Below are 26,111 nucleotides of genomic sequence, written 5' to 3'. Positions count from 1 at the left end.
GGCAAATGGTCCAGGATGTGCTGAAGAATGACTGGACCGTGCGGACCAATCATTTAACAGGGGAGAGGGAGGTGGCACTGCGTGTGCACACAGGCCCGGGCTGTGGGTCCCCAAACGTATGTGCCAATCCCAGCTCTAAACTGATGAGCCATGGGGTGTTCACAGCTTGTTTAACTTCTTGGGGTTGTGGCGTCCCCATCCGTGTAAGGAGAGAAACAATTCCTAGGGTCATTTTGAGGATTAGAAGGTGGATGTAAAGTATGTACCACAACCGTCCGGAACACAGCAGGCACTTAATAAATAACAGTAGTTAGGGTCACTGGTGCCCACACTTGAAGGAGTTCCCGTGCGGGGGCTCCGCCAGCGCCTCCTGCCATGACAATACCTGGGCTGCGCCAGGCCTGCCCCACACATCCCGAAAGAGGATCTGGATGCCTCTCCTCCATACGTTTTCTCGGAGGCCAGATAAAAACCACTCATCGTAGACCTTTAATTCGGAGACTGTCATAATTGGCTGCTAAAGGAGATGCCTTTTCCCCCTAAGTGGAAACATTTGTCTTCACACCTTTCAGGGTATCTAGTGATTGCACCTGGCCAACCATTAGCTTGGCTGCAAGGAAACCCCTGTGCGTCCCAGTCGAGGCAGGGATAGGAGTGGTCTTTAACTTGGAAGGAAGCCACAAGTGTTGTTAATTATAAACCAGGGAAGCTTACTTAAAAATAACAATAGGAGAGCCAGCCCTGATGGCTTAGCAGTTAAAGTCCCATGTGCTCTGCTTTGGTGACCCAGGTTCAGTTCCCGGGTGTGGAATCAACCACTCAACTGTCAGTAGCCATGCTGTGGTGGTGGCTCACATAGAAGGACCAGAAGAACTTACAACTATACACAACTATCTACTGGGGCTTCTGGAGGGGAAGAAAAAACGAAGGAAGATTGGCACAGATGTTAGTGTAGGGCAAATCTTCCTCTGCAAAAAAAAAAAAAAAAGAAAGAAAGAAAGAAATGATTGTTTATTAAAAAAAAAAATAAGGAGTGCCCAAGGCTCAGAGGACTTTCGGCTCTCACCACAGCCTCTCACTGTGGGTTAAACTGAGTTCCGCTCTCTCTCTCCTTTCTGTGCCTTCCCTGAGAAGCAGACAGGTCTACACAGACAGGATGACATGCTCCAACATACAGAGGCCTCTTGCCCGTAGCAGACAGCCACTTAATGACGGCCATGAGGCTAGCGTTGGAAGTAACCTATGGGTTCCTCGAACTTCTGGTTGGTCAGAGTTAATTGCTTAGAACTGTCTTAGGGTCAGCGGGTGACTCAGCTCCCAGCAGTTGCTAGTTCTCAGCAAAATAATACCCGTGACAACCCATGGGTGGCACGAATAGATTCTTCTGCAACTCTATTTTTTTAAACGTTTCTCACAACTTAGAAATTATTAGCAACAGTTGTGGGTTTTGTGAGGCATGGAGTCTGGACACTGGATGGTTATGGGCAGAATCCATGTGACGCTCTGCAGAGACTCAGCCAGAAACGGATCCTAATCCCTGTCCACCTCTGCTCCTCGCTTCGTGACAGAGGGGTATGGCTCCTTCCCGATTAGCAGGAAAACTCCTACCCAACCAAACAGCCGCAGAGTATAGTTTTCTCCATCTGTAGTGTCTCATGGGCTAGACTAGGGGGAGGGCAGAGGTGGGGGAACCTCAGTCCGCCCTGGGCTGGCCTGAGCTGGGGCTGGAAATGCCAGGTGACTGTGGTTTCCCCAAATAAGCCTTCCCTCCTGTCCAGCCTCCTCTCCTCTTGGGCCACCCCTGCCTCTCCTGCTGAGCATCCTTCCTCACCCCGCTTCTGGCTCTTTCCACCGATTCACATTTCATTCCAGCATGAACACCAACTTCACAGCAAGCTCTCCCACATGACCTGGGCGTGACCTTGGCATTCCTGGGCAGTCTGGACGTTTTCTATGCCTTGTACGTGCACAAAGCCATAAACTCTTTGAAAGTAGGGGCTGTGTCTTTTAAATTTGTATAACTCCTATGGCAGCCAGCACTACTCTTGACAAACGTTTGTTATGTGAGTGAATGAAAACTTCAAAGTCTGCACAATAAACCAGAGGACCCCCCCACCCCACCCCACCCCCGCAACCCCTCCCCCAGGGGCAACGAGCTGCAATTTTCAAGCAGCTTCTGGTCCCATTCTTTAACGGGAGAAGGAAAAGTCGAGACGCGATAATAGCTTTATGAAAGCTTCTTCACCACATGAGCACAACACAAAGATTTGCGTGCATTTATGGATGTCCTAGGGAAGGGAGACGGGGCTTTGCCAGCCCCACCCGTGAGACGGACACTGAAATAAAGAGGTCAACGTTCCTGGCACGTTCACAGTTGGCTTCTTCCCAGGATGCACCCAGGGGTGTGCAGATCCCAGTGCCACGGGGAACCTGATACAAACGACATGTTAAATTCAAACATCCTTCATTGCACGTGGACGACACTTAGAGATGTGGTGGCGCCAGTTCAGGAAAAGGTTAAGTGTCGGGTGAGGAGGGGATTCAACACGATGTAAAAATAAAACAGGAGCCACCAATCTGAGGTGCGGAAAATAAAAAGCAGGGGAAAGATGCTCAGGTCTTCCTCTGGAAAACAGTGTAAAAATGGAAACATAAGAAGATTCTATTCCTCTCGATTGGAAAAACTCATAAAGGCTTTTCCAGGGGCTATTGACGTTTCACAGATCCGGACCAGTGATGGCTGTGGACAGCAGCCTCCTGGGCGGGCCTAGGCCGACCTCCGACTTAGGGACAAGGGCTGGCCCAGCTGTTCCGTGCTGGACCGCTGCTCACACAACTCCGATTGTGAAGCGACTGCCATCGCGGATAAAATACAGGGGTACCTTCCTGTGCCCCGGAAACTTGTTCTTTAGTCTTCCTGAGGGAAGACCGCCCCACCATCTCCCTTTTCCAAGGGCAGCCCACAGAGGTGGGGGCAATCAGACTCCTTTCTTAATATCATGCAGCATCTCAAGGAACCCAGGAGAAGCGAGGGTGAGGTGTGAGGCCGCAGCGCCTCTCGCCAGGGCTGCAGTGGAGATCTGGGCAGGCAGCAGTTCCCTGTGTGGACTGTTCAGTGCACCATGGGGTTTAACATCTCCAGCCTGCCCAGGAAATACTGGCAGCACCTCCCAGTCATCGGAACAACCCCAAACGCTCCCAGATGTTCCTAATGCCCCTAGAATCACTCCTTGGAACCTCTCCGTGCGCCTCACCTTCAGCTCTGGCCCCAGGCCCGGCCCCGCCCACCCAGCTGGCAGGACGCCCAGCGGAGACTGCAGAGGCACATGGGGCAGGGTTTGAGCCCAGCTCTGCCCTCACTGGCCAGTTAGCTCCCCTTGTCCCTCAGCCTCCTCATCTGTCAAATGGGGACAATAATACCCACCAGCTAGAGCTGTTGTGAGGATTGCCTGAGCCAAGGGTACCAAGTCGGGGGCTTGCTAAGGCGGATGATACCAGGTACTACTATTGCCTGCTTTGTTTTCCAGGGTGGGGGGACCCACGCGCCCCATCCTCACCCACAGGTGAAGGTGCTCTGGGGAGTGAGGGGAGGGGAAAGGGTTTGCCCAGTGCCTGGGATCCCCGAATTCCTCTCGGTCCACCTCCGGCCTGGGCAAGGTGTCCACCCTGCGGAGTCCTGCTCATGAAGGATGTGCCCCAAGGAGGATTTCCTCCCTGTCCCCCAGCAAGAACGTGGTCCAGTTGGGTGTGAGAGATGAGAGAGTGTCCCCCTGGCCAGATGTCCCCTGTGAGGGGCAGCCCAGCTGATGGCTCATTACTGGAGCACACCGGTTCTGTGGTCATTCCTCCACGGGGACACCAAAGGACCTTCTCTGGACATGGCTGCTGCCTCGCTTTCAGGAGGCCTGTGATGCTCACACGCCTAATGGGCCTCCCACCTCACCCTCTGCAATCCTGGCTGGCTTCTTCTGGGAGGTGGACCACACCATCCTCTCCACAGATGGAGCTTCCCCAAGACTCAGTCAACTGCCTCCTTCTGTCCTAACAGGGGACACAGAGATGCTTTCTCCCACCCAAGTCACCACTTCCATCTCTCCAGCCTGTGATCATTTCTGCAGGTGACTCCTGGCCTCTTCCAGTGAGTTCTGTTCATGACATGGGAGACGGATGGCTTGGAGGGCCCCAGGGGCAGGCAGCAAGTGCCACCTTGTGTTTGGGGGGTGTTGGAAGCAGAAGCCCATGCTGTCCCCACCACCAGGGTGTGGTTGGAGCATTTTCACTTGCTTACAGGCAAATACGTCTCACACGGCTTCCTGCCTGTCCTTCCATCCACCAGGCCCCCAGGCCACCATCTGAGCTCAGGGAAGGTCAACCAATCCTATTGCTGAAGTGAAATGAAGCTGGAAAGAAAGCCTGATGCATTTCTAAGGGGAAAAAAAAGATCCTTTGACCATCTCTTCCTGTTTTGAGTTATCAGCCCTACGGCACCTGCTTTGGCATGGAGAAGGGAATCGATTAGACTGGGATGGCTGTGTTTAGACCCTCTGAAAGAAGAGCCTCTTGTCTGGTATACTGATCTTACTCCTTCACTCATTTCTTAAATGGTTTATTTAACAAATATTTTTTTGGACAATCACTGAAGCTAGATACTACATTGTCTCTATCCTCACAGGGCTTACTAAATACAGATGATAAATAAGCAAAAAATGAGTATTTAGATGGCTGAATAAGCCTTTTCCTGTATCTGCTGAAGAAAATATCAGTATCTCACTCTTACACACACAAGAGGTGGGATAGAGCGACCGGGCACCCCGCCTCCCAGGGGGGCATGGAAGGCACCTGGGACCAAAAGGAGCCTGATGTTCTTGTATTTTATGCACTATAAGACCCAAAATGTATCCTGGAATTGGCAGGGGCAGAGGTAACCAGAGGTGGAAGGGCTTACAAATGCAAGGCCAGGCCACCGTGCTTCTCCTGCAATGGAGATGGGCAAGAGAACAGGTGCCGTGTGCACCTGGAGAAACTGAGGATTCCCCAGACACAAGAGGAGGCCAGGAAAGGTAAGAGGTGGGCCTTGAATGGGACAAGTATGAGGGGGTGAAAGGTGCCAGTACAGGTAGGGAGCAAAGGACAAGAAGAGAAAAGGAACAGGGAGAGAGAGCTTTGGGGTGGAAGAGACTCCATCACGAGAGGACAGGACCTTGGGGGATGTCCTTGAGGTCTTGGCCCCTCAAGTGGATAATGCAGGGTTCCTGTGATGGTTAATTTTATGTGTCAACTGGACTGGGCTAAGGAATGCCCAGATAGCTGGTAAGACAGTCTTTTTGGGTGGGTCTGTGAGGATGTTTCTGGAAGAGATTAGCATTTGAATCAGTAGACTGAGTAAAGATGGCCCTCACCGATGCATGTGGACATCGTTCAACCTGTTGAGGACCTAAATAGAATAAAAAGGCAGAGGAAGGGTGAATTTGCTCTCTGCTTGAGCTGGGATGTCCATCTTCTCCTGCCTTGAGCCCTGGCCCTCCTGGTTCTCAGGCCCTCAGACTCGGACTGAATTACCCCACTGGCTTTCCTAGGTCTTCAGCTTGCAGATAGTATCTTGTGGGACCTCTTGGCCTCATAGTCACATGAGCCAATTCCTATAACAAACCTCCTCCTTTATAACACCTATCTCTCCATCTATAGATGGTTGTATTGGTTCTGTTTCTCTGGAGAACTCGGAATAACACAGTCTTCCCCTGAGTCTCCAGCCCCACCCTGATGCTACAGATCGGATTCTACGGCTGGAACTGGAGGTAGAAACTGCTCAAGCCTCGCTGGAGGTTCGGGGTTGTTTCCTGACAGAGGGTGGAAAGGAGCTGCTCTCACTCTCCGCTCCCCCAAATCATAGGCATAGCCAGGCACCAGAAGCACCTTCAACATGGATTATGAGTAATCAGAGAGAGCTGGGAGAAATTACCCACTGGCTAAGCAATCGACTGATTTCAAGATCAGGAACTGTTCGTGTTACATCTGATCACAAGTTCTCTTTGCCACGAATGGAGACCACCAGGAGGCAGAGAAGAAATGTAACACTGTTGGGTGTACATGTGTAAGAATCAACTTTAGATGAGCTGTTCAAGGAAGGCCCCTAGGGAGGTGGCATTTAAACTGAAACCTACAGCAGAACCATTCACAGCAGGTCCGTAGACCAGCACTGGTGCGCCAACGGTTTGCTATGAATCCATACAAAATAAATAGAGAAATCAAGAATAGCCGTTCAGAAATTTTTGTAGCAATGTGGCTTTGTCACAACATCAAAGAGTGTTTTTGATTCCTATTTATAGAAATGCAGTTTTACTACTGTTGAATCTAATAACTAAAAGTGGGACTTGTATTGTGTCTTTGTCTTTTTGTTTTATTTTTTCTATAACCCATCTTTATCGAACATTATACAGTTATTAGTTTGTAATATATTGGAAAACAAAAACAAAACCACTGGTTCTTTCACTAAAGATAAATGAGAAGCACTGATATTTCTCATAAATCAATACATGGTGCATAAAGACTAGGAAGGAGCCGGTCAAGGGAAGTGTTGGGAAGAACATCCCAGGCAGAGGGACGACACGTGTGAAGGCAAGTTTGAGGCATGAAGAGAGGCTGGGATGGCGGCCAAAGAGAGGGGAGATGGTGGATAGGTAGCTGGGACAGTGTGCTGGTAGCTCCATGGGCCCCATGGCAAGAAGTTGGGATTTATCATAAGTGTAAGGGACACTGTGAAGAGCAGGCATAGACATATTTTTAAAAGACAGCTCTAACTGTGGTCTGGAGAACAGACTATTGGGGAGCAGGATGGAAGTGGTGAGGCTGTTAGGAGGCTGCTGCCACAACCAGGTGAGAGAGAAAGGTGGCTTGGACCAGAAGAGTGGCAGCCAACATCATGAGAAATAGAGTGATGGGACATATTTTAGAATTTTCTAATTCTGTTTCTACAATAGGATTTGTTGATGGATAGAATTTGGGGTCCAAGAGAAGAATCAAGGCTGACCCCAAGATTTCTGACATTAGCACCTGGGTATATGGAGGTGCCATTCACCACATAAGGTTTTGTTTTGTTTGTTCGTGCAAAGGGAGTGGCACTAAGAGTTTGGCTTTGCATTGGTTATGTTGGAGCTACCAGTGAGAGAGTCATCCAAGGGTCAATCAGGCAGCTGGAGAAAGTTCTAACTGGGGTGAGTTAGAACTCAGGAGTCATGAGCATGGAGATAATACTTAAAACCACGAGACTGGATGAATCCACCTAAGGAGAGAGGGTAGAGAAAAAAAGAGGAGGGGTCCCCATCCAAACGCCGGAAATCAGTTAGGGGCAAAAGAGACCGGGATGCATCACTGAGGCTGAGAGAGGAAACTGCTTTGAGGAGGAGGGAGTGGTACCTAGAAGGCTGAGAAAGATGGGAACAGAAGAGTGGCCCTTGGATTCGGCCACATGGAAGTCACCGGTGACCTTGACGAAAGTAATTTCCATAGTGTGGTGGGTGGAAGGCATTTGGGAGTGAGTTGAGTGAACGGGGTGGGAACTGTAGAGGACTCATTAGAGAAGTCTGCTGAAGGGAACCAGTGAATGGGGCCACTGGAGGGCCAGGGGGATCCTGCCCACCCTGCAGGAGCTCTAGACCTTGTTTACAAGTTATACCATCATGAGTCGCTTAACGACGGGGATATGTTCTGATAAATGTGTCGTCAGATGATATCGTCCTTGTGAGAACATCATAGAGTGCACTTACACAAACCTAGATGGTATAGCCTCCTGCACACCTAGGCGCTATGGTAGTAATCTCATGGGACCACCATCATATACGCAGTCCATCCTTGACTGAAAGGTCCTTATGCGGCGCACAACTGTATATGGGAGCTGTCCAACATGGAGGACAAGACTGGTGATGCAGGGTGGGAGGAGGAACAGAAGGAGGGAAGTCATCAAGAAAGTGAAAGGAGATGTGATCATATGCACACAAGCGGACAGACTGGCCTTTGATGGGAGCAGGAGTGAGCCGGAGGGAAGAAGAGCAGGACACAGGTACGAGTGGACCTGAAGCCAAGGCGGTGGAGAGATGGGCAAGTTGCCGTCTGAAGGCTCCCACTTTCTGAATGAACTTGAGGTGAGGCCATTGCTTGGCAGTGGCCGTGGGAGAGGGGGCAGCTTAGAGATGAAAACTGTATATCACTTTTCACAGTCCTTAACCCAATTATATAGTTCACTATGTGCAAAAGGGGAAAATGAGGTTTAAAAATAGTCTATGTGCCTCGTGACTATTCACACAAATTATCTTAGGGGGACACAAGAATCTAGAACATAATAACCTATAGCATCTAATTTTTTTTTTACTCCTCCTGAGCCATGAGCCTAGGTGCTCTGATCGGATATTTTCATTCTGACTCTTTCAAAGGTTTACGCAGCCCCCAGGATGTTCCTCAAGTAGGGCTACCCCACGGGGCTGGTGGTGGAGACTGTGGGCTGCTCACCACCATCCTGTTCCCATCTTCTTCCTAGCACCGAGCTGTCTGCATTGTCCCTCTAAGTTCTAGTCAATGGAATGTCAACAGAAGTGATAAATACTACTTCTAGGCCTGATCCATGAAACTCTTCCAAGCTTCTGGCTCACTAGAATGGAGATGACCCCCAAGGGGACCTTAGAAGCTGCATCTTGAAGACAGCAGAGCCTCCACTGGCCCCTGAACGACTGGGTGGAGAAGAGACCCTGGCTGACCCACATTCACTAATATCGCTGTGTGAAAATAAACTCTTATTTTGTCTGAGCCGTGATACATTTTTGGGAACCTTCTTAGAGCAGTGTTCTACCATTAACTGTGAGGAACAGCAAAGCACTCCCTCTCCTGCTGTTTGCTGCTATGATGACCAGCACCCCCCTCCCTGCCATATAATGCTGCAGTTGAAGAGTGACTTAATGTCTTAAGTCAGTGGTCCCTCAACCTTGCCTGCACATTAGCATCACCTGGGGAGCTTTGCCTAATTGGTCTGGGTGGGCAGGTCTTCAAAGCCCCCCAGCTGGGGAGTCAGAGTTGCGAGCGCTGCCTCAGGCCGTTGCAATAAAGAGCTGGAAAAAATGAAACCCTCTCCATTCTCCCTCCACCTGCTGGGATGCATGGCTGACAAAATTCAGTGGAGTCAGTGTGAGAATTAAACGGCCATGGTATCTGGTCTGGGTCTTCACCTTCTACCAGACCCTTGTTTTGACCCCATGGATCATCGGTTTTGGGATCAGTGGGGAGCTTGTTAGAAATGCATAGTCTCAAAGCACACCCTAGACCTACTGAACCAGCAGCTTCATTTTAGCAAGATTCCCAGGTGATTCATATGCACAGGACAGTTTGGGAAATGCTGCCCCAGACCATGAGAAAAGCTTGCAGCTGAGCTCAGTGGTGATGGGGAGGGAAAGCTCTCTCTTAATGCCAGAATCTGGACCTCAGCTGGCCTGCAGGAGCCTGGAGAAGCCAGGATTCTGAGTATGGAGTACGAGGGCATCATCCCAACAGAGCCCAGCATGTTGTCTGAGCCGTCCTCATAGGAACCAGGAGCACAGCCGCTGCTCCCTACATGGACAGAACCACCCAAACCTCTGCCTTCAGGAGTTCTGCTGGCTCCTAATAATCAAAACTGCCATTGTGCCAGCTGTCACCAGTCCAGTCTAAGTTTGGGTAACGATTCCAGGAAGCTGAATGGAACCCTCCAGTTCAAAGTTATAGCCGTTTCCAAGACTACGTCCGAAACTTTGCTCTTAGCTCAGGGAAAATCAATAAACATTATACAGCATATTACATTTTCCACTTATTCTGCTGTAACAACACGGAAGGTCAATAAACGTGTCCACCCAAGGAAGCAAACGATGACGAGGCTGGGGCTTTGTTTATTCCTGGCTGGCTGGAGCCCGGTGTTTACTGGCTCAGAGATGTGCTGACAGATCAAATTTAAGATCGATATTACCCAGCAGCCCCGAGGGAGGGACTCTAATCTGCCTTCCACCTCAGAGTCACCGCATGAGGGTGTCCCTGAAGATATACAGAAGGCATCTGATGACAACTGTGCAACTTGAGCACCAAAAAAGAAAAGTATGGCTTCACATAAGAAATCTGAAGCGAGCCTGGTTCGAGAGACACGATGAAGCCAGGGAGGAGGGGCGGGGGGGGGGGGGAGGGAGCACAGGTGAAGCCGTGATTTACCCCCACTGCATTTTACAGCAAGGAAAGGCTGTGCTAGAATCAAAAGCTGACACGTGTTTCTGGGATCTGATGAGGCTGTTCCTCTTTCTTTGCAGTGGGTGGAGCACCAACGGCTCAGTCGAGAAGAGCCTTAGTCGCCACAAGGTGAAAATGAATCACGAGACATCTGTGGTGTCAGGGTCCTGGTGTCTGTGAACATTTTACAAAAGAGGATTCCCCTGCAGCTGGAATTCCTGAGGGTTCTTGGGCAGCTTAAGTTTTTAACAGGGAGAGAAATCAGGCGCACAAGGTTAAAAAGGAGTGTGTGCCCTACGCGTTTACACAGAAAGCCCACAGGTAAGGGTGTACCTGGAGCAGGTCCTTTCTGCCTCTCTGCGACCAGCAGCCATTCGACCATCAGCCACGCTGGAGTTAAACTGCCAGTGATCCCGGCAATTTTTAAGCTCTCCCTGCACAAGCAGGACCAAGTGCCCCCAAAGTGCCACACTGATCAATGTAAATTAATATATTGAGTTGTACGAACTTCAAATTTTTCTCTCATAATTTTTTTCTTAAATTTTGGTGCCTTCTCTTGTCTCTTGTCTATTGGAAAATCCTAGCAGATGAGGAAATAAATTGTTGATTACACAGTTCATAATAGTGGGAAGGAACTGGGCACACTTTGTTCCTAGCTGTATTGAGTGTGTGCGTGCATGTGTGCACGCACACTTAATGGGTATGGTTCTATATTACACATAGGAAAGAAATAGCAAAAGGGCTTCTGAGATTTATGCAGTATTTCTTAGTGTTCAGTACAAAAAAACAAAAGTATGCTATCCTGTGAAAAGTACCATGCTTTTCCGACTTCTGAGCAAATTTGAGAACTGCTGGCTTAGAAGTCATGGACAGCGAAGAGAGAGTTAGAAAGGGAAAAATCAGCTGGGAGAACAGAACAGCAGCAAGTATGAGAGTGAGAGTGTGAGAAAGTCGGAGAAGATGTAACATATTAGTGGATTAACGGAAGACCCCACGGTCAGCTTCACACAGCGCAAAGTGCACTTTCTTGGGCTCAAATCCTGGCTCACACATTTCGTAGCTGTGTGACCTTGGGCATTTTACTTAACCTCTTTCTGAGCCAGTTTTAGTTTCCATCATCTGTCAAACATGAATACCTACGTGTCAGGGCTTTCGTAAAAATTAGAAATAATATCTGAAAATCAGCAAGCACAGTGCCTGGCACAGAAGAAGGTGCTCATTAACAGAGACAGTTATTATTATTATTGGCTATATTGTGAGCCAATGAGATAAAAACGCATGCAGTAATTACAACTTTTAACAAGCGCCTACAGTGAGGGCAGTGAACATGCACTAGCTCACTGGATCCTAACAACAATTTTGCAGAGCTTGTTGAAGGATTGTTATTGCCTCATCCATAGAGATAAGGGAATCGAGGCTCAGAAAGGTGACGTTACTTGCCCAAGGTCAGCTAGCAAATAAACAGCAGAGCTGGGATGTCACCTTAAGTGAAGCTTACTCTGAAGCTGGGCTCCTTCACTGAGTCTTGCCATGGGGTTTGAAGTGAGAACGGGGGAAAGCAAGTGTAGGCCACTCAAGGGCCAGAGGTGAGAGCGACGACTTCATCTGCTAAGATGTGTGTCTGCACAGTGGGCTCAGAGTTTGGAAAAGCCTTGGGGCCTCCAGAGATAGAAGAAAGGCCAGATGGAGGAATGCTGATGGACTCAGAGGAGTGTTCTCATTGGCTCAGTGGACATAAGCAAGGTACTGTGTCCTGGGCCAAAGGAGAGGTTAGCTCACAAAAGGGCTGTGGCCAACTGGGGTTTGGGAAGCTTTGAAAATAGTCCTTTAAACCTGGAAGCAAGAGGCAGAGAGAAGACAGAAGGGGCATCTTCTTCTTCTCAAGCCAAGGCAGGGAGAGCATGTGGTGTGGGTTGAATACGTCCCCAAGAAGACATGTTGAAGTCCTAACCCCTGGCACCTGTAAATGTGACTTTATTTGTAAATCAGGTGTACTGCAGATGTAATCAGGTTAAGATGAGGTCATATTACAGTAAGGTGGGCCCTTAATCCAACATGACTTTGGTCCAACATCAATCCAATGGTGTCCTTATAAGAGGAGAAGAGATACACAGAGGGAAGGCAGGCACGTGAAGACACAGACACACAGGGAGACAAAGAACACCATGTGACAAGAGAGGCAGAGATCAGAATGGTGTAGCTACAAGCCAAGGAGCGCTGAGGTCACCCCTAGAAGCTAGGAAGAGGCAAGAAAAGAGACTACTCAGTCTCCAAAGGAAGATGGGGCTGCCAACAACTTGAATCCAGACTTCTAGACTCCAGAACTGTGAGAACACAAATTCCCATTGTTTTAAGTCACTCTGTTTTTGGTACTTTTTACAGCAGCTCTAGGAAACTAATATAGCATGAGTCCATCCTTGGCCTGGCAGTGGGAGGCTGAACTCTCAGGCCAGGTCCACGGGGAAGCAGCCAGCTGGAGCAGGAGGGTTTCCTGGCTAAGGTCAGAATGTCTGCTTGAAATAACCAGACACCAAGATTTCCTCAAAGTGAAGTAAAAAACAATTGTGTACATTAAAGTGGTTAATTTGTGAGATATGCTGCAATAGATGGAGGGGAGGGGCGATCAAAGTAACACAGGACCCCTGAATCCCAGGCCTCAAACCCTAAGAGCTCCTTGAGGAGATATCAGTCATTCTTCAATTTGGACAGTGCTGGCAGAAACCAGGCTGGGGAACCTTGTGCTTTGGGGACAGTAGAGTGTCACCCACAGTAACTCAAAGGGCCACAGTACTTTTGAAGATGTCAAGTGGTATGGCAGAGCTAGGTTCCTCTCACACGCTATTTTAGCCATGGCTGTCTGTAGAATTCTTGGCTTCCCACCATCCTTCAAATTTTCTTTTCTTCCCCATTCAAAAATATTTCCCTTGGATTTTATGGTACGAAAATATGGATTGATGCAGGCAGTTTTCGCTTGAGATGGCTTGAGCTAAGGACGAGTTTTAAAATCTGAATTCCAGTATAATTGGCTTCTTTTTTTAACTTCCAGCTAGTTTTCCACCTTCCTAATGCCTGAACCTATTAAATCCCTTGCTAAGAATGGGAGAGATGGTATTAAAAAAATGCATTAGGTTCTCATTCATCAAAGAGCAAACTAGCCAGAATGTGAGCAAAGTCCTAGACTTTTCTGCAGGAGCCACAGTTACTAGAGGAAAAGAAGCGCCATCTCTGCTAAGCACTTCAACTTTAGAGAAATCTGGGCACAATTTACAGTCGGGCACATCTTTTTGCAAAAACAAGAAAAAAACCCTTCTCCTGGACAAAAAAGAGGAAATGATTATGAACACAGGCATTTACAGTTACAGGTTCTATGAAAAGAATGAGTGACACAAGACACCAAGATGGACACGGAAAGGTGTGAATATTTTACCTGCCTATCACCCCAAATGTCTTTGGGGAAAAAAAACGGAATTCTGGCCATCATTTATGAAGACAAGTGGGGATGGGTTGGGAGCTGGGGAGGAATGACCCCAAACAACTCTGCTGAATACTTCCTAGAGACTCCCAGCCTGAAAAAGGCCCACAGAGTGACTGAAGGGATTTATTACCCTTGTGTTGTACCTGATTGCAAGAGGTTTTATGACCATGAAATACAAGTCATCTAACTTCCCAGAGAGGAAAGAAGGAAATAAATTCTGCCTGGAACAGGGATGGAGAAGATATCCTAGAGTTTAAGGACAAACACTGAGATTTTCCCATTTGTGCTGGTCATCTATTTTCTGAGCATGATGAAGTCACCCTCTTGGCACAAGCTTGTGGCTGCAAGCACTGGTCACAGCTCTGCTGATGCTTAGCTTTGTGTTCCTTTCAGTGACCTGATATTTGAACATCACAAAATAAAGACCTCAGCTTGCATGTCTGTGAGTTTTTCAAAAATATGAGGAGACTACAAGGCAAAGTGGGAATCTATTTTGGTGAGAACCATGAACCCAGTGAAAGCAAGGGACTGGTTTGCCATTCTCCTGCCCCTAGTAAAACCCACCCTGGCCTTCAGCAAAGAGGTAAAAGATCTTGGCTGCCATGGAGGATGTGGAATTCAGACATTCAGAATGGCGAGCCTGGGAGAAGCCTGAGTGTAGGATTCTTGTTGTGGATGAGTGGCTGTCACTGCAGAAAACTCGAAGCATTCCTATGGACCAATCTGGCAAAGGGCTTCAACAGATCCACAGTGGGAGGTGGGGGTCGGGGGTCTGCAATCTTTAGACTCATTCATTGACTAATGATTCAACCCCATCCTTGCACCTTGCATCCTGCACCCAAGAGACATTTCCATAAAGACATGAGTGATGGTCCAAGGTTCAAATCCGCTGCATGCTCTGGGGCTGATGCAGACCTCCAGGACAGGCTGCCAGCCCCAGTGAGAACAGAGGGATGGAGGGCTTGGCAGAAGCTGGGCTCAAGCCTGGTGGGACTCCATCTCTGAATGTGAGTGTGTGGTGGGGGAGGGGGTTATTCAAGTCTCCCAATGGCGTTCTCTTCATTCTTTGATTAGGTGGGAGAAACTATTCCAGAGTTCCACCAGCCCATTTGCCTTTGGTGGGGAAAAGAATCACCTCTCTACTTCCTTTGACTTCAATGTAAATCTCTTCATTTGAATGAGGTGGAAAAAAAAGGTAATTCTAGGAGTCCAGGGGAGCTGGAGGTTGAAGGTCACGTGTTTCCAATGAGGCTAAAAGGAATGGAAGATGCTGAGATGGGGTCCTGCCAAGGAGCTAAGGCTAGTGAACAGCAGTCCTGGAGAGAGAGGATGAGAAAGAGCTGAGGGCTATCTACCAGGCCAGAAGTCATAAAATTCAAGAGAAAAAGGGTCTGGAAAGTACTACCAGGAAGCCTGAGAAATAGGAACAAGGTCTCTTGGTTTTCTTAGGACAGAAAGATCAGTGTTTCTGGACTCGACATAGAAAAAAAATAATGAAGCTTCTTGATGCCAGGGCACAATCTACTCTTGAGTACAAGAGAGATCTGTGACCGAGAAGAGGAAGAAGCTACAGTGGCAATTACTTATTGTAAAAAAAAAAAAGAGAGAGAGAGAGAAAATTCAGCACGGTGATTCCAGAGAAACGCGGCTATAACATACGGGCAGCTATTTTCTTGTAATCACTCTGCTGTAATGTATGAAAGTACATGGAGATGGTATGAGCATAATTTACTGTTGCTTGTGAACAATAAATTAACAGGATTGCTTGCTATTTTGCATTTTCCTCTAATAAAAAACCTTGCTAGGGTCACGGGGAAGGTAGCTGTAATACAAACAGTGCCGGATGCAGCAATTTTCATGGCCAGGAAACAACACGGCAAAAGAGGATGCTACATGCTAAAGTATGTGCCAAGATGGTAGAACACACTTTTGGTTCACAAGGCGACCTCCCTGTTGTTTCAGACAGAGGGACACCAACACAGGACAGGGGGAGGGGCTGGCAATTCCTCTTTCCCAGGCCCAGGGAACACACACTTGTCTTCACAGAGAACTGAAGATTCTTTCGTTCTTTCAGAATAAGATCTCTAAATCCCATAAGACTTTGACTGATGTGAGCCGGCTTCCTCATTAGGGTTCTAAATTCACCATCCACTCACACGTGCGAAGGCAGAGTCCGAGGAGATGGGGTGATGCGGGTGTGACCTAGCACGCAAATCGTTTCAATTCTCTGGTCTCAAGTTCCTAAGGAGGCAGAACCAGGTGAATGACTTTCATACTTCACACTGGCAAGCTCTTTCTTCAAACAAATCTTAAGTGGGAAAACAATGTGTAAATACTTAAAACAGCCAGAACACAGCCATCTGGGGCCTCTCTGCTTCCCAGGGAACAACTCGGGCCTTAGGACCTTGAGGACAGGGGTCCAAAACCACTTGACCAAGTATTACCTAGCCTTGTATAAACCTCTCACGTTAGGCTGAGAAGAAGAGAAGGGTACAGGCTGGGGCAAGCTGATAAAGGAGATGCCCTCCCTCCATCTTCCCATGAATAGAGGCCCCACCGCTACACTGGGTGAAGAAGAGAGAAAAAAGGCATCCATTGCTCTTTTCTTCATTTACTGCTGATTTAATTTCATATTGGATCCAGCTGCTGGCAGGTGACTGTGGGGAGCTTGAGAGCCCAGGAGAGGCTAATGGAGACCATGGCCCTCGCCAGCTGGCCTATTCTGAACAGCGGGAGGCCTAGGGGTGTGGGTGACCCATTGCTTACAGCTATTATCACTCCAGTTGAGGTGAACAGAACCTGAATTCCTAATAGCAATGACCTCCTATGCTGAATACATCTGTGGTTGGCATCAGAGCCCTACCTGGGAAGAGGGCAGTGGGGGAAGGAAGAAGGGAAAATTCCATTGTCCACCATGCTACACAGTGCAGCCTGGGCCAAACCATAGCGTATCCTTTTCCCTCCTCCCCAAGCTCTTACATGATGAAAGTTCACATTCCAGGGAACACTAGCAGATAAAGAAGCGCCCATGGGCAGCTGAGCAGATGATTCAGAAGGCAGGGATGTGGCCTCTCTCGTGGAAGCCACAGCAGGGCAGAGGAGAAGCACAGCCGGGGGGTCGAGTCAGGGCTGCTTCCGAATCTCAGCTCTGCAACTTACACCCCGAGGCCCAGTTCCATGCAGAGGGAATAACAGCTGGAGTTGTTTCGAGGCTAAGATAACAAATGAAGTGCCTGGTATCAAGACGACACTCAACAAACATCTATTTCGTTTCCCTGCCGCTGCCCCCTTGTGATGGAAGGCTCATGGGCTGACTGTCTGGAGAGAGTCTCAGGGAAATTCTGTCAGCAGTCGTCAAGAGCAGGAACTCTCCTAGCATCCCAACCCCCGAGCTTCACCCCCCAGAGCCAGCAAGGACAGAGCAGCCTCTCCCGGAACAGTGTGTTCTGGTTAAGAGCAGAGTCAAAGAATGTAGCTACCAGGAAGGAGCCTCAATGAGCAATTCTCCAAGCTCCTTCCCTCTCCATCGGAGGACGCGAACTCCCCTGCCAGCAGGCAGCAGAGCTGGGATTAGAATCCAGACCCTAATTTCCAGCAGGTACTCTGGGTCCTAGAAGTGCCTGGAGGAGCAGTGGTGGGCTCAGGAGGCATATGGGCTGGACCACTTGGGAGCAGGGTGAAAGAGGGGAGCTCTCTGATCCTCAGTTTCCTCATCTGCCAGTTGGCACCACGCTTACTTGTCATCACGGTTGTGAGGACGAGAGAGCATGTATTAAAGGTACATCCACAGTGCCTGCCATAGAGTAGGCATCCAGAAACTGTTGAATGAGTCAGAGAAAGTGTTAGTTATAACAGCTACTCTCCGTTGAATATATATACCAAGGGCCAGGAAGGCAGGGAGGAACAGGCACTTTCTGTCTTGGAGATGCTCCTCGGAGGATGAAGTTCTGAATGTTGCTTCTCCCTGTTCACGAATGTAGGGGAGGAAGGGAGAGGAGACTAACTGACACGGGCACCCTCAACGGCAAGGCTGCCTGATGGTGCCAGAGCTGGGTACGGGTCGGGGAGCCCCCACGGGCACTCCCAGGCCACGAGGCCTTGGACAAACCCGCTCAGCTCTGGCATTGCCAATTCACCTCTGCAAACGAGGTGCCGGGGTGCACTGGGGTAGCAGGGAGGAAGGTCAGCTGGTAGTGCCTAAGGCTTTCTAAGCTCTGAATCCTACCATCAGTGATCCCAAATCAGTGCCATTAAATCTCGCTGTGACTTCATCCTGTCATTCCCTTGATCCACTTAAAATTCCACGCAGAAGACTTTCCAGTTAATTAAGGGACCCAGGTCAACATCTTCGTATTGAGGATCTCCAGGCAAGAAGGCTCGAGAGACCCAACTCTCCTTTGCTTGTCTGGTCAGGGGTGACAGGCAGAGGGGCACCAGTTCCACCGGGAGAGGGTCCAGACTCCGGTTGGGGGAATGACACGGTGACTTGACCGTATCACACACAATAATTTACAGCAATCTGCTTCGGAACAGGCCTAGGCTCCTTTGTGCACTGTGAATTTCGCTTTTGTAAAAGGGGAGCAACCTTGGCGCGGGGGTGCTGTGATGACAGCTGGAAGTGGTCCCCGGGAGCTCCCTCCGAGGGGCTCCCCCTGCTCACCGAAGAAGGCAGGGCAGGTCTTATCGGAAGAGGCCCAGATTTCTCTGCTGCCTTTCCTCTTCCAACGTGGGATTCACTTTGAAGTCTGGAGGAGCTTCTGCGCCAGGGCAGGGCTCCTGGAGGGAGGAGCCATGTCGGGCGCCTCTTCCACCAGGCACCTCGTGAACCTGAACCTGTTTTGACTGGGGAACAAAGCGGACTGCAGAGGCGGCCTGGGAGCTGGGAACCCTCCACCTCCAAACTGGCTTTGAGTTTGGATCCCAAATTGGAACCTTTCAAGTTATTTCACATTTGGCCAAACAGGCTTTTTCAATTTCTTATTTTTCCTCCTTTTCTTAGAAAAGGACACAGATCTAAAAGGACCCCCGGGCGCGAGTCGGTTCTGAGGAAATCACCCGGCTGCGTTCGCTGTAATTGAATCTGAAATGTCTGATGAAACTTCCATCTTCGTCCGTGTGAGTCTGAAATGAGTGGGAAGGGGGGCGGGAATCGCTTCGGGCATTCTGGGTTTTGGGATTGGTGGGATTAAAACCAAAATGTTCCAGCTGTTCAGCTTCTAACAGGGTCAGGGTTGCTGGTTCCTGGGAGAAATGCCAGCCACAAGGCTGAAAGCCTGTTGAAAAGGTCAGCACTGGGGAGGCCACTGCCTAAGTCATTACAAGCGAAACCTTAGGTACCTGCCGTTCCCAGAGTGATTTATTCCCCTATTTGGGCAAAGCAAAGACACAAGCACAGCAGACTCCCCTGGGCCCCCGGGGCCATGCTCACTGCCTTCACGGAATGCCTGCATCCCGCTGCCTTCCGAGGGGGGCCGGGCATCGCGGGGCAGAGCCAACCCAACACAGCCACAAGGGACTCACTGACCCTACCCTCACCAGTGCTTTCAAAACCACAGAGACCCCCATTAGAACCCCTTCTCGGTGGCCTCAGAGGAGGTGACAATCATCTCTACCACCAGAGGCCCCGGATAACTTCCAAATGGAATATTTGGAACCGAGCTCCACGTGTGTAGACTTCAGGACCCGCGTACAGGATGCGTGAGCCAAGGCAGCAGAGACCTCATGTCATCTGTTTGCCTCTGTATTCTCTGCACCTTGCAAAATACTCAGCATGTGGACATAAGAAATGTCTACTGGACGAACGAATGAATTTCACAGGCATCTATTTAAAATAGCATATACCACTGATTTTGGTTTCTCTCTTTCCAAGCTCTAATCTCACTAAGTGTTTAATTGGTGCTTTCTAGATCTGATCCCATTTGCCATCGTTTTCCCTAGAGACTACTGAATGGACTTCTGGTTAAAGAATCTAGTCCTCTAATTTAACATTTGGGCAAACAGGAATCTTTAAGTGGCTGGGTCACAACCAAGGACTCCAGATTTCAATTTTTGGCTCCAACAGTCTCTTCTCCCAGCCTTGCTCCCCGCCTCAAAGATGCAGTCATGTGATCTCTGCGGCTGTTAACCTGCCCCCAGGAATTCCTGTCACCAGATACCCAGCATCTGGGCTACTTCCAGGCCATTTGAAAACCTGAATGTGAGGAGAATGTTCTGGAACCTCAAGGCTTTTGGATGGTTCTTTCCTATGTAAAGAAAGAGCCCTTTCCTGAGCCGCCCCTAGCCAGCATTTGCAGCCCCAACTATACAGCGTCTAGGGATTCTGGGCAGTTAGTACCACTTCCTAGACGGCCCCGTGTGTAGGCAGCCCTCCCTGTAACCATTTGTTGCATGGTTGGTTCATTTACAGTCATGGCCGCAGAACGACTGTGAAAGATGACATGAGTGGAGCCATATTAAAATAGAGCCGGGGCAGCCATTTCAGAGGAATTGCCTTGCATGTCTTGTTTTCTTGATTTTCCAAACTGGATCAAACCACCAACATTCCAAAAAGTCAGTAAGGACAAGAATATCCTGTCTGTAAGGACTGATGGAACCAGACTTTGCTGATGACCAAATCACTGCCCCATCAATGAACTACAAGTCTAGCCTTTGGCCTGATGACCGCATCTCAAGCCCATCTATGAAGCACAAACCTAACCTCACCTCATCCAGCACTAACGAACTCTTCCTTAATACAACTCACCTCGTCCTCCCTCTTTCCCATAAAAACTCTCAGCCCCTCTCCGAATCGGGACACTATTTTGGTTTCTATCTGAATCTGTGCTCCCTGAATTACAATTCTTTGATCGCCAATAAACACTTTGCCTCATAAATGGTTTCTGTTTTTGTAGACTGACATGATGTTTTCGTCAACAATAGACGGCATATATGACGGTGGTCCCATAAGATTAGCCTAGGTGTGTCACAGGCTGTACCATCTAGGTTTGTGGAAGTGCACTCTGTGATGTTCACACAACCAGGAAATCGCCTAACGATGCATTTCTCAGAACGTGTCCCTCTTATTAAGCGACACATGACTGTACTTATTTTTAGCCCCCTCAATATCCCTCCATGTTCCCACCCTTCACATCACTGGGCCGGTGCCCCTCACACACACTAAGGCACGCTGCCTAGGCTGCGGAGCTCCACGGAGCTTCAAAATGCACAGTTGTTCTGCATGAGGGAGACGTCCAGACTTTGTCTCTTCTCAAAGCTCAAGTGGAGACAGAAAACATGCTTCTGTTTGGTCTCCAGGGAAAAGAAACAAAACCCCCATAAATCCTGGGGTAGAAATTTTCACTTTACAACTGTGATATCTCCTACTAGAAATTTCCTTCTACCCTTTCCAAATGCATAAGCACTTATGTACCCCTTGGTAAAGGTAGCTGTGCGTATACGCTGATGTTTCCTATAATGATGCTAGTCTCTAAATAATGGGATTTGCCATCTTGTTCTCCCCATGAGACTGTAAACTCTTCAAAGGAAGGAATTATGTCCTTTTCTTTCTTTGTAATTCCCCAGTGCCCAATTTGGTGTTGTTCTGTGCTTAGCAGGTGTTCGATAAACACTATTGACAACGAAAACCAAGTTCTTAGCACTTATAAATGAGAAATTGTCCACAGTCATTGTCAAGTTTTCTTTTTTTTAACATTTCTTGGTTTCAATGTCTGTGTGTGTCTGTCTGTGTATGAAAGAGACAGAGAGAGATGAGAGCCTCAGAGATGAAGATGGCCCGAGAATGGAAAACACAGAGTTGAGGAAAAGCACACAGACCCACAGTGAGACAGGCCAACACATATGGAGCTCCTTCCAGGTCCCAAAATTCTAAATATCTATAATCATCTACTTTAAAATGATGTAGCAACATTCTGGTTCTAGACTTTGTGATTTCAGGTGCTCTACCAAATCCAATACAGCGACAGGAAATGCACATGTTCCAGGATCGTCCACTATCAATAAGACGGGAGCAAGGGCGCAGGACTGGAAACACAATACACACACCTCTGAGGAAGCTGCCAGAGCTTTTCCTTCCAAATTATAAACTCCTTCCTGAAGCTGGGCATCAATGATGGGGCTGTTGACATGTGAGAATGACAGCTGTCACTCAATGTTGGTACCAGTGAAGCCTGCCATTACAAGGTGCTCTCCATTCCACTAGGGAAAGGAGACACCACATGGTGGAAAGAGCCATGGACCAAGAGTGAGAGGTCTGGACAAGTCATGTCATCCTTCAGGGTGTCAGTCTCCTGGTCTGTGAAAGGGGACACAAGCCCTGACCAGCCCACTGGCTGAAGCGAGCCTCCCCTGAAATATAGGAGACTAATGGGCATTTAGGGGGCAGCCGTGAGAGCTCATTGCCACCCAGCAGGCAGCAGGGCTTCCCTTGGGGCTCACGGTCCCCTGCAGCTGGGATTTCTACAGGGAGGATAACTAGACCAGAAAGACAAATTCCTTCCTATGCAATAATTCTTAAAAAATTTTTGACTCTAACAAATGGCTATAAAAATATCAAATTGTTTCCCTGTTGGATTGTAAAGTAATCAGAACAAGTTAATTCGACAATGCACCTTGGTGATTAAGAGCATGAGCTCTGAAGTGACAAAGCCCCATGTTCAAGTCCAAGCTCCCCCACTTACTGGCTGTGTGACTTCAGGCACAAATTACTGACTCTTTAGAAGCCTGGGTTTGCTCATCAGTAAAATGGGTTAGAACTAGGACCTGCCTCACAAGGGCAATTGGAGGACTAAATGAGATACTGTGTCAAACATTTTGGTTGAGAGCCTGACACGGAGTCAGCCCTCAAAATTAATGGCAATTATTACTATTGTTCAGCATTCCCTCCTTCATCTAGGATTCAACTTTTACAAACACAGCTAAAAGCGTGCAAGTAACCAAAATAGCATCTGAATGACCAAAATAGCACCACAATGTTTATGCAGAAAAACCTGGGGGCGTTATTCACACAGTCATGTCCAGATTCTCACTTACTTATGGTGACTTTGTACACAATTCTAAGAGCAATAATAACGATGAAGACCTCACTGACCACGGACCTGGTGCCAGGCACTTCGCTAAACATGTCACCTGTGTTGTCACACCGGATTCTCACAGTCCCACAAGAGAAGTATGACCATCTCCCCCACTTTATGGATGAGGCAACGGAGGGCAATGGAGGTTAGATGACTTGCCCCAGGTCAAATGATTAAGTAGGAGACCCAGGGTGTGAACCCAGCCAGTGGGAGATCAGTTCGCACTCAATCAATACACCACACTGCCTCCTCCATGATCTCTGATTCCATCTCCCGGCTCCCAGCAGGTTAGAAAAAGAGTCGCAGGTGGGGAAGCTGCAGTGACAGGTGCACTGACAGCTGACAGACTGATGGATTGGTAGTGAGAGGGGAAGGGATGAAAAGCTCACAGAAAAAGCCTTCCACCGCACAGCTGTCCAGACCCAGTCACTTTAGGGGCCAGGCGCCCTAACATATTTAAAAGCCCCTGAGAGCATCACCGTTCCACAGCACAGTGCAATAATTCTCACTGCGCCGTCAAGAAAAATCAAATTGTGCGCTAAGGAAGACAGGAAAATGAGGAGGGGAGAGAGCAGGTGATATATTAATGGGGTACATTCCCTCGGGACAGTTCATCTATGTCGGATGCCCTATGACACTATTGCATAAATAAGGTACCATCTTTTAAAAAGATGATATGCAATTCAAGAGTTAAAGAAATACCAACACCTACTAGGTACCTCTGGAGAACTTTTTTGTGAATCCTTGCCCGCTATTTTAACCCACTGCTTCATTTAACCCAGTTTCTATCAAGTCTTGAGACAAAAATCCCTTTAGTCTACTCTGTGCCTCTCAGTTTAGAGTCGTGGTTTGGGTGCCATTAGCCAAGGGAGCATTTAAAGGTCTCGCAAAGGAATCCCATCAGATAATTTAAAGGGACATGAATTGAAAATAAAGATGTAAAGATTAGTTTTTAAAAAAACAAAACCTGAGGGGAAAAAGGTGTTAAGTGGCCTTCCTGGCACAGGCAGCTGTCACCCTGGGTTTTCAGCATCGTTCCTCAGCTCAGCCGGGCAGACGAAAATAGACATGTGTCAAACCAGAGACTCGGGGCTGGCCTGGTGGTGTAGCAGTTAAGTTTGCACGCTCCACTTCGGTGGCCCGGTGTTCGCAAGTTCGAATCCTGGGTGTGGACCTAGCACAGCTCATCAAGCCATGCTGTGGCAGGCGTCCCACATATAAAGTAGAGGAAGATGGGCACGGATATTAGCTCAGGGCCAGTCTTCCTCAAAATAAATTTAAAAAATAAACTTAAAAAAAGCCCCATAGACTCATTTTCAATCAGAAGCCAGTCACAGCTTCCTGTTCATAACCTTAGATTGTTGACCCTTGAAGTTAGATTATGTTTACGTCTACTCATATCATATTCTCTAGGCTTCATAAAAAATGCTTTCAAGTGGCCGGACCCATAACCAAGTGGTTAAGTTTGGTTGCTCCGCTTCAGTGGGCTGGGATTCACTGGTTTGGATCTTGGCCATGGACCTATGCACCACTCATCAAGCCATGCTGTGGCAGCATCCCACATAGAAGAACTAGAAGGACTTACAACCAGGATATACAACTATGTAGTGCAGCTTTGGGGAGAAAAACAAAAACAGAGGATGATTTGTAACACATGTTAGCTCAGGGCCAATCTTAAAAAAAAAATGCTTTCAAAGTCCCCAGATGAAGCTTATCAGAACATGACTTGGGGCTGGCCCCACGGCCAAGTGGTTAAGTTAACACGCTCTGCTTCGGCGGCCCAAGGTTTCACCAGTTCGGATCCTGGGCGTGGATATGGCACCGCTCATCAGGCCAGGCTGAGGCTTCGGCCCACATAGCACAACCAGAGACACTCACAACTAGAATTTACAACTATGTACTGGGGGGCTTTGAGGAGAATACAAAAAAAAGAACATGACTGCCTGAAAGGCATTTAAATGAAATCCGAAAAGATTTTAAAATAGGTATTTCAAATAGATACAATCATAACAATGATACCTTTAACCGAGCCTCTATTTCTGGTTCTCTGAGCAGGGAGAAACCTCCAAGAACAAGAATAACCTCCTTCCATCAGGGGCCCTCGCTCACTTCAGCCCGCCACAGTGCCCAGACAGCAGAAAAACCGTTCCTGGTGGACACGAAGGGGATGCCCTGATCCCACTAGGCTAGGGTCGTCAGATTTAGCAAATAATACAGGACATTCGGTTATATTGGAAATTCAGATAAATAAAGAATAACTTTTTACCATAAGTCAGTCCCATGCAATATTTAGGACACGTTCATATTAAAATATTATTTGCTTATCTGAAATTTAGATTTAACTGGGCTTCCTGTTTTCTGTCTGACATCTCTGGTCCAGGCTCTCATCCCCTAGGGGATTTGGGATGGGTAGGAAGTGGGGGCAAGTAGGGGTGCCACTTACTAGCCTAGGAGAATGCAAAACTGAGGGCCCAGGCCGGGCATTCTCGTTGCTCTGTGCACCAGGCCCCCACCCCCTCCACAGCACGCTTCCTACTCTGACCTCTTCCCGCACTGAGGTGCGCACTGGCGGGAACTCGTGCTTCCACATGCTATCGTGTCTTATTTTGTTTCTCAAGGAAAGCTGCAAATAGGCTCTGCGGGGACTCTGGATTTGAGGTTTCCTGCCATTCTTTTTTCTTTCGCCATACTGACCCCTCCTGCCCACCATGTTCAGACGCCAAGAAACAAACCGGGGTTTGTTCTCTTTGATATAATTTCAAGAACTGAGTAAAAGCGAGGGCTAAGCCAACATGTCCAACTTGCCCAGCAGAAGGTTCTGTGGCCTCTACCCGCACGGACACTGCCCTGATCCTGGCGGTGATGCCCTGTCCCCCTCACTACTTCATACTACCAATGAGTGGTCTTCAGTAAACCACAGTCTAAAATAGTCACATAGCCGGATTTAACAGAAACAGGGAGGAACGCGCTCTTGGGTTCAGGCTTCCGAGTGCGTGCTTGCAGCAACGCATTTACAGCCAAGCCATAAGATGCGTGGAAATAGGAAGAAACAGTGACACAATAAAGCGAGGGGTGACATTAATGATGCCACAATGCAATCTGTTTTAATGTGGTGCAGAGAAAATTAATTTTTGAAGACATTTCATTTAACTCTGCAATCTTTCACAGTTTAATCTTTGACGCTTGGAACTCTTCTCTTTTATCCACTTTCTGCCTCTTTCAGCCTGAGGATGGCGGGAGCAAATTTAATATCTGGTTGTAAGGATGGCTTCATGGCAGAGGACCAGGTTTGCGTCCTCTGCTTAGGATGGAGGCACGCGGTGTGCTCAGGGAAC

General features: G+C 48.3%; 1 protein-coding gene across 6 annotated transcripts in view; it reads right to left on the bottom strand.

Moving 5' to 3' along the window:
* The window catches only part of SUSD4 (sushi domain containing 4), a 123,582-nt gene that overhangs the window by 10,537 nt on the left and 86,934 nt on the right, over window positions 1-26,111 (bottom strand). The gene's annotated exons all lie outside the window — the stretch shown is intronic.

Source organism: Equus quagga, chromosome 12 (assembly GCF_021613505.1).
Source record: "Equus quagga isolate Etosha38 chromosome 12, UCLA_HA_Equagga_1.0, whole genome shotgun sequence".
Classification (NCBI taxonomy): Eukaryota; Metazoa; Chordata; class Mammalia; order Perissodactyla; family Equidae; genus Equus; species Equus quagga.
This window is presented reverse-complemented; position numbering and strand designations above follow the sequence as displayed.